The sequence below is a fragment of the Peromyscus maniculatus genome, chromosome 17, assembly GCF_049852395.1.
Source record: "Peromyscus maniculatus bairdii isolate BWxNUB_F1_BW_parent chromosome 17, HU_Pman_BW_mat_3.1, whole genome shotgun sequence".
Taxonomy (NCBI): Eukaryota; Metazoa; Chordata; class Mammalia; order Rodentia; family Cricetidae; genus Peromyscus; species Peromyscus maniculatus.
In genome coordinates this window covers 65,320,986-65,330,056 of record NC_134868.1, presented here as the reverse complement: position 1 = coordinate 65,330,056, position 9,071 = coordinate 65,320,986, and the positions used below count along the sequence as shown (strand labels likewise).

The 9,071-nt window shown below is 37.1% G+C and overlaps 1 long non-coding RNA gene across 1 annotated transcript; it reads right to left on the bottom strand.

The window, feature by feature from the left end:
* Positions 1-239: 239 nt before the first annotated feature.
* Positions 240-8,922, bottom strand: LOC121823454 (uncharacterized). Its single transcript, XR_013045498.1, has 3 exons — positions 8,845-8,922; positions 8,058-8,174; positions 240-3,168 (listed from the first exon to the last, which is right to left on the bottom strand). It is a non-coding gene; the product is annotated as an uncharacterized LOC121823454 (long non-coding RNA).
* Positions 8,923-9,071: the final 149 nt, after the last annotated feature.

Here is a 9,071-nt window from a genome sequence, read left to right as displayed (position 1 = left end):
CAACAAATGAGGGCAACACATATTCACAGCATACAGAATGACCATCTCACAGCACTCACAAACTCCTAACATATGTGATTACTTTTAGAAGACCCACACAAGATGAAGCCAGTTACCATTCCAGAATGAAGATGAGGAGGGGTTCAAGTCCCTTACACCATTATATCTGAGAAGGAATTGATAGTTGTTGACTTTTGGGAGATGAAGAACAAGTTTTCTTTTCTTTCTTTCATTTTTTTCACAAGTTGTACTGGCTGGTTTTGTGTGACAACTTGACACAAGCTAGAGTCATCAGAGAGGAAGGAGTCTTAGTTGAAGAAATGCTTCCATGAGATCCAACTATAAGGCATTTTCTTAATTAGTGATCAATGGGGGAGGGCCCAGCCCATGATGGATGGTGACATCCTGAGCTCGTGGTCCTGGGTTCTGTAAGAAAGTAGGCTGAGCAAGCCAGGGGAAGCAAGCCAGTAAGCAGCACCCCTCCATGGCCTTTACATCAGCTCCTAACTCTAGGATCCTGTCCTATTTGAGTTCCTATCCTGACTTCTTTCAGGGGTGAAAAACAATGTGAAAGTATAAACCAAATAAACCCTTTCCTCCACAACTTGCTGTTTGACCATGGTGTTTTGTCACAGCAACAGAAATCCTGAGACAAGTCAAAGGTATCTGTTCATATCTCACTTCTGACCTGTAAGCCAGCCTGATCTACATAGTTAATTCTGTGTAGAGCTATATAGAGAAAATCTGCCTCAAAATTACAATAGCAAACACACACACACACACACACACACACTGTCTGCCACCTCTGATAGGTTGACCATTCTCTGATGATTGACCCTACACCCTACACTGATGGGTATTTATATGGGCAGCACTAACTGGGTTTGTTAGATTACAAAAACCAAACAAAATGAAAAAGGACAAGGTGTTGGGGGAGTGTGGGGGCAATGGAGAATATCTTAGATAATATGTAGAAGAGTGGGAGAATATATTAGAGAGTTAGGGAGAAGAGGAGAAGGCCACTATGAACAAAATATATGTGTGTATGAAATCCCAAGAATTAGTAAAAACATTATATTTAAAAAAGACAGCAGTTTTTCAATTATTAGAAAAATACTAAAACACACGCAATATTTCTTACCTGAAACTAGAGTGATAGATAGAATGTGTAGAAATGTTTACCTTGTTGAATTTGCAGATAAAAACAATAGGCATGAAGATTTAAGACAAGGCCACATGAATGCTTCTAAGTGGGTCAATGTCAAGCCAAGAAGAGGGGACAATATGGGGGACCAGGCATCTTGAATATCACTCTAGACATCTGTGCTTGCTTACTTCCTCTTGATTTGAGAGTTGTGTGATCTGCAGCTCTTTTCTGATGGCTGTAAACATGAAAGGGGTGGGAAACCACTTAGGAAGCTCTGTTAACTTCTTTCTTATACCTATTTCATTCTCCCTTTACCATTTGTATGTGAGCTAATTTGCATTATAGTGGCAGATTGTACATTCAGTAACATGGATGGATGTTAAAAACATAATGTGGAGATGATAAGGTAAGAAACAGCAGGGGATATATTGCACACAACTATTTATGTAAATTAAAAACATAAACATGGCACTACATATTTTACAAGGATACACATGTATTTAAGGGCCTTTTCCAAGCACAGCAGAGATAGTAGGTGTCTATGGGGAGGAAGAGGAATTGCAATTTGCACACAGACAAGAGTAAACACTACACAAAGCTAAACAAGAGAAAAGAAAGACGTCTCCCAAGTATTGATGAACATAGCATGCTGCATACAACAGAGCATAATTAAGTCAGCCTCTGTGGATAAGAACAGTGGTTTCTTGTTCCTGATGAGGTATTAGGGAAGATGGCTTATGCGTCCTCACTAACCTACTCCCCTGCTAGTTTAGGATCTCACTAATGACAATTCCTATTCCATGCAGACCAGTTAAAAATTCCATTGTCTCAAATCCTGCTTGGGTTAACTTTGGTCTCTGGGCTGCCATCACTGGGTTCTGGGTCTCCCACTGGAGGAAATCATACCATGGCAGAATCTAAAATTTAATTTAAGAACTGATTTTGGAATGTCTAGTTTGGGAGTCATATGAGCTGTCATTGGGAATAAGAAGCTCTCTCTAATTGGAGGTTTTTACAACAGTACCACCCCCACCCTCTATCCTTACACCTGGATCTGCAGTCTTTCTAGCCTATGTCAGCAGTTAGTGATGCTAGAATCATGGGACAGCTACAGTCTTCCCAGAGCTACTGAATGCAGCAGAGCCACTATGAATCTTGGGAGTCATTCACATGGACTAGAAAGATGGCTGCTACTCCTTAAGTTCCCAGTCTCCTTCTTGCTCTGTAATGACTTATCATCTCTTCTTTGCCAGTATCTTTTCCTTCTCAGATCAGATCATGGATCAGCCCATTTCCCTTAGAGTGAAAATCATTCCCCATTTCAGAGCCTTCCTACCCAAGCAGTGGCTCACTGTATTTCTGCTTTGTTGGTAAATTTCTACAGGAACGTTCTCCATCTCCTGTGTTACCCCCAATACAACATGACAAATGCTGCTCACTTTTTCCACTGTGGTATCCCTGACATCTTTCTAGTGTATTACTTTGTTCTGTGGCATAACTAAGACTAAGTGAATAAATAAAAAAAATCTCTTAGCTTCCAAAGTTGTTCACTATCTAGCATGTCATAGTCAGCAGTCTGCTAAAATGCAGAAATTTCCCAATTTAATAGAATAGATCTACTAGTTAGAAAATCATATGCTGATTTTTGGGTTACATTATTATTTTTTTCATCTTATCACTAGACCTAGTATTTATCTCATTTCTTCAAAAATTAGTTTCCTTTAAATTCTGAGACATCAGCATGCTCTGATTCTTCCACTAGCATTCATGCAATTCTTTATGCTCCTTTTTGGGTCTTCTCCCTTCACTGATAACCTTAAATATTAATGAGCCTTTATTTTTAATATATTTAGACATATTTAATCTGCTTTGTGTGTATAAGTGTTACATCTGCATGTATGTATGTGTATCATGCATGCCTGGTTCCCATGAAGGTCAGAAGATGTCATCAGATTTCCCAAACTGGATTTACAGGGAGTTGTAAGACATCATATGGGTGCTGGGAACCAATCTCAGGCAATCTGCAAAATAAACAAATGCCATTAACTACTGAGCCATTTCCCCAGCCCAAATCCTTTACCAATTCTTCAGGTTGTTGACTTACTGGTTCCTTAGGGATACACAGCCGTGTCTACCGAGATGCAGAACTAAACTTCTAGACTAGAAGACACTTGTTTTCTTTAGTGTTTCACTGCTACTTCAACATATTTACAACTTTCAGTAGCCACTTTAAAATTTCTAACATGTGATCATCATGCATTTTATAGGCATTTTATCATTTTTGTGATAAATATGTATTTACTGTGTTATGATAAATATCTCATATTTAGTGCATTTTATCATATGTGAACACTTTGTCCTGATCAGATGAGAGCATTTAGCATTTCCATCTCCTTATTTCCTCATGTTTGGAGCCTGTCAGCTCCTCTCTCCTTTTCTTCATAGTAAAGTTGCTGTGAACTAAGATTTTCACAGTTATACTCATTGCTCCCCACCCCCTCAAGTAGAATTATTTGTCATTTTCCCTAAATTCTCCCATTTGATGGTCTTACTGTATACACAATCTCTTAGTCTGGATACACCAATCTTTGCTCACTCCTGGCCTTCCTTTGTCTCACACTTTAACTGTTTGAGACCTGTCATTCAAGCATGGTCTCTACTCTCCATCCCCACTGTGGACATGTCTACAGTGTTTCAGCATTTACAACCAAAGTGACATTTTTTTTTCTTTGAACCACTACTGAAATCATCTCCCCAACTGCAAATAGAATCCTTCACCCAAATCCCATTTTCTACAGATTGCTATATTACAAAGTTCAAACTGGCTAACAAAGGATTTAAAATCACATGCTCATTGTACAAACTCATTTTCTGTCTTTCCTCAATGCTTTTTAATTTTCAGCACCATCGTTCATACAGATAGTTTTGCATAGAATTCTTTACTGGGTATAGTCTGTGATTTGGAAGGGTTTCTTCCAACAGAAAATTAAGAGTTGTGTGATTATTACTGAAAAAAAGATGTTTCTTTTATCTTTTTCCATCATCTCAAGTTTCAGCTCTGAGTCAAGGTCCTGGCACCAATTTTTAAAAAAAATAACTCTTAATATGATTTTCCTGTAGCCTGTCTTAGTAGCTGGAGAACCTGTCACTTATCTCGTTATACACCCATCTTGCCTCTTCTTTATCCATCCATCTTTATCTATCATAGAGCCTATATAGTTTGATACTGTATAATAACATTTAAATATATAGAATGCAGGATTTTATACTTCATTGAAATTAATTACCATGAAATTATTGGAAAGAGTTGATTTTTAATACTATTTATTAACCTTCACCTTTCGAAGAATTGTTTCAAATTAGTATATTTAGTATCTTGGGCCTATGGACTTGTATTAATTTTTCCTGTTGGTAGCTACAAGGTCAGTATACTTAGAACTTCATAACTTATAGCCAGGAAGACTGATGCTCTATTGAAATTCTTGTACATTGTATTCTCTAGGAGTCCCAAGCTTATCACAGGCATTTCAGGAACTGAAATATGTATGCTGGCATAGTAGTTACATTTAGGCCAGAGGTGCTCAACCTGTGGGTCATGACTCTTTTGTGTGTGTGTGGGGGGGTGTCAAATGACCCTTTCACAGGGGTCTCATATCTCATATCAGATATTCTGCATATGAGATATTTACATTATTGAGGGTATCCCCTGCATGTGTCATATAGGAAAGCAACCCATTTGAAGAGATAAGAATGAAAACCCAGTGAAGCTTGACTTTGTCAACCTGGCTCAGAATTGGGGGAATCTAATGCCAGGTGGTTCATTGTCAGCATAAAACATGGTACAATTTGGGAAAAGGTTTCTAGGCAACCATCAGTTCAATCAGTCCAATTTCAGATACACAATAAAGTTTAAAGTGTGAATACATAGAGACTCTTCTACAAAGTACATGTGACCATCAGAGTTGGTTCTATAGCTAAAAGGCCTAGAATCTAGTGTGGTCTCTGACTGCATAGAGGTCAGTAGGCCATAAAGTACATGTGACATCTCCCCTAAGAATGAGTGATGGTCTGGGGGGGGGAAGAGTTTGGAATAACCATTCTGGGGAGTTGGGGTGAGGTCTGTCCCTTCAGATAGCAAAAAGGTCACCAGGTTATTAACAACCTTCACTCTAGCTCTCTGGATGGAATGCAGGTATTTGATTTGCATCTCCTCCATTGAGGAGGCATCCTGGCATGATTTACATTCCTGATTATCTTAGTGCTTCTTTGTGAGCATAAGGACCTCTGCGTTCCCAACACATTATGATTCATAATAGTAGCAAAATTACAGTTATGAAAGAGCAACAATAATTTTATGGTGGGGGGTCACCACAACATGAAGAACTGTATCAAAGAGTTGCAGCATTAGGATGGATGAGAACCATTCTTTTACAGTTTAATGACTAGAAAGGTATGACCTGTACACTTTGGAAAATATATTAAATGGACAGGTTATTCCCACTGAGCAAACTTAGGTCAAAACTCTGTAAGACATCATTCTTTTTCAGTGTTCCCCATCACTCGACATTCTTATTAGAGAATGTTGTCAGAAATGATCCCACAATGATGTACTAAGGTGTTTCTGAATTTATATTTTATTACTCAGTTAAACAAATTTTTATTCAACAAATTGTCAAATGGGTATAATAGTGAATGTTGAGAATATTTTTAGGCATCACTGACTGGTCAGAAAAGCTAGGAACACTGCTTTTAAGCAAAAAAATTAAGGATTGGGGAGATAGCTTCATGGGTAAAAGATTTGATAGTCAAGCATGAAGATCTGAGTTTAGATCCCCAGCACCATGTGAAAAACTGGTCACATTAGTTTATATCTGTACCACAGCACTGGAGAGGTAAAAATGGGCATATCCTTAGGGTCACTAGATATTCAGTCTTGCCAGTTGGTGAATTCCATATTCAATCTCAAAAAATATGGTGGGAGGCAATTGAGGAAGACATGCAACATTAACTTCTGATGTGCAAGAAAGACAATTGAGGAAGACATGCAACATTGACTTCTGATGTGCAGGGGCATATACACACATGCACACAGCATGAACAGACTTGTATATAACAAATATGTAGACAAATAGAATGTTAATAGGATTCTTAATACAAATGCATTTCAGAGTACTCATTCTTTTTGAGATAGATGTGAAGTTACATCCTTCATGGAGACTAATACTTCCTAGATTTCTATGAAAATAATAATATTACATCAATAACTTACACAAGAGGGTATAACCAGAGCTAATTTTTTAAATGATGCTTGTCCTAAGGCATTTTTGAGCTGTATTCACTACATTGTTTTGAAGAAATAGTCTTTCAGTAAAGAAAATTATAATTAAAATATAAGCAATGTTTTCCAGAAAAATTAATGAAAAATTATATTCTTCTGAATAAATTCTAACCATTTTATGCCAAAGTATTACCTTGATCTCAGAGAAGAATGAAAATAGTTAGCAGTTCTTTTGTTATATTATTTACATTGCATTCTGTTTATGTATCACAGAGATGTATCTTTGATTTGTGATTGCACTGTGCAAGAGTCAGGGAAATCTTTCCAAGCCATGGATATCTCTCTGAGAGCTATTTTGTGCTGGACTTTATGTCCCAAACTACAGTGTTGAGAAGGAACCTAAACTCCAGGCAAAGGCTTTGATCATTGCCTCTCATTCTCCCAAGCCCAGCAAGGCATAGTCCAAACCATGTGTTGCCTGCATGGCACTGTTAATTACTTCTATTAACTTAATGGCTAGAGTACCCTGGAATAATACATTTTAAAGTTGTGAACTAAAAATGGTAATATATTAGCTTTGGTGCTGTCAGAGTGAAATCTCCCTATCAAAATTTCAAGAGTTGGAAGATTAATTATATTTATACAACCTTTTTTTTCCCTCTTAACCAGTCACTAACAAATTGTGACTATACATGGGGTCTTATTTGTGAAATAATTTGGGGTTATTATCTCAAATGAAGTGCTGCTAATTTTGTTGTTGTAGTAATGTGCTGACTACAATACTTCCACTCTATCTCTCAGGGTTGGGATTACCTTAAAATCTTTTGAAAATAAAACCAAACATTGTTTAACTTTTAGAATAACCTTTACAGAGCTAACGAGATTCCTAATGAATAACCCACTGCATTGTATTTTGTTGGACTTTATAAAAACAAATCAGAGTTAATTGACATTATGATGGGGACTAACAGAACTACTTCAGTGGGGGTATTTTTTCATTCCTTTTTCTTTGTTTCATAATTAAAGTTAGGCCATAGTTTTCAGTGTAATCCCTAGCATCTCTCCCAGAGCTTGGCCAGACGAGGCAGTCCCTTGCTAAGGAAAAGGTTCTCATTTGGGCAATTGACTAAACTTGACTGCAGTGGTATCAATTGTAGGTATATTATTGTATTCATTTTACTAAAGGGCACGTCACTTTTTCTCCTCAAGGAATTTTTAGCAAGTGGTTAAAAATAACCTTTCAGAAAGGTTATATTACTGCCGAGGCCTAGCCAAACCTTTTGGATGGAAATCTACATCCATCATACTCAGATCTGTCAAACTAAGTCTAGTGAGTAGTTCAGTAGACATAAGGTTGAATTCAAATGTCACTGTGCCATGTTTCATGAAAAACCAGCTGGCCAAAGTGACCTTTACGTGCCAACATTCCATTTTGTAGTTTGAAAGGTAAGAAAAAGCTGGTCTGCAAAACTATGCAGCTTCAGGACCACTGGAGAGAGCCAAGACTGATTCAAATTCAAATTCTGAAATGGTCAGCTTTGGCCAAAGATGAACACAAATCTAATCACTTTGTAATTTTCATTCAGGTATTAACCAAAAAGTTTCTTTTAGCACTGAATAATGTATACTCACAGTCAAGAAAATATTGGTTTATCCATGATAGAAAAAGTCCTGTTTACTCAGCACACATTCCTTTTAAAGATACTTCTCTTCCTGTGATTATTAACTTTCCCATAGTTATCATCTAACCTTGGAAAAATCACAAAACAAAATCAGCAATTAGTCATTAAAGGCAAGTAGCAATGAGGGAAGTTCACTCATGTGAGAAGGAAATCACCATAATGCAGGATATTGCTTGCAATGGAATCAAAAGAATTAGTTGAAACATTTTTCAGAGAACACATGAAAAAATAGTATTGCCACTCAATGAACTTTCCTGCACATTGTGTGCATGGTTATTTATAGGTAACTCCAAATGTCTGAACCACAAACTAAAGATTCCTTTAACTAGCCACTCTACCTAGAAAGGTTGAATCATTTTTTAAAATAATTCAATTTTTATTGAAAACACATTGTTTCATGATATATTCTGATCATGGTTTCCCCTCCTCCTACTTTCCTCAGATCACTCCACCTCCCTACACACCAAAATCCATACCCTTTCTTTTTCTCTCATCAGAAACCAGACAGTTAAAACAAACAAAACAACAAAAACAAAAGCAGAATAAAATAAAGCATACAGAGGGAAAACAAGAACCAAAAAAGAAAAAAAAAAACACAAGAAACACTTACAGATGAAGTGACACATTTGGACACTCAGAAATCCCATAAAAACACAAAATAGGAAAACCACAACATATAAGCCAAGTTAAAAAGTGCCCAGCAAATCATTATAAGACAAAATCCCCCTCAAGAGTACCATAGAGTTCCTTTTCTTCAGAGAACTAATTTTTCCTTTGTAAGAGGTTGTCATTAGAGATAGTTCCTGGTTAGGGATAGTGATATATATGCACTTCCTTTCTCAATGCTGGGACCCCCATCTGAATTATGACCATTAAAGCCCTATGTATGCTGTCATAATCTCTGTGAGTTCAGATGAGCATTGACCCTGTAGCGTCTAGAAGGTCTTGTTTCCTTGGTGTCTTT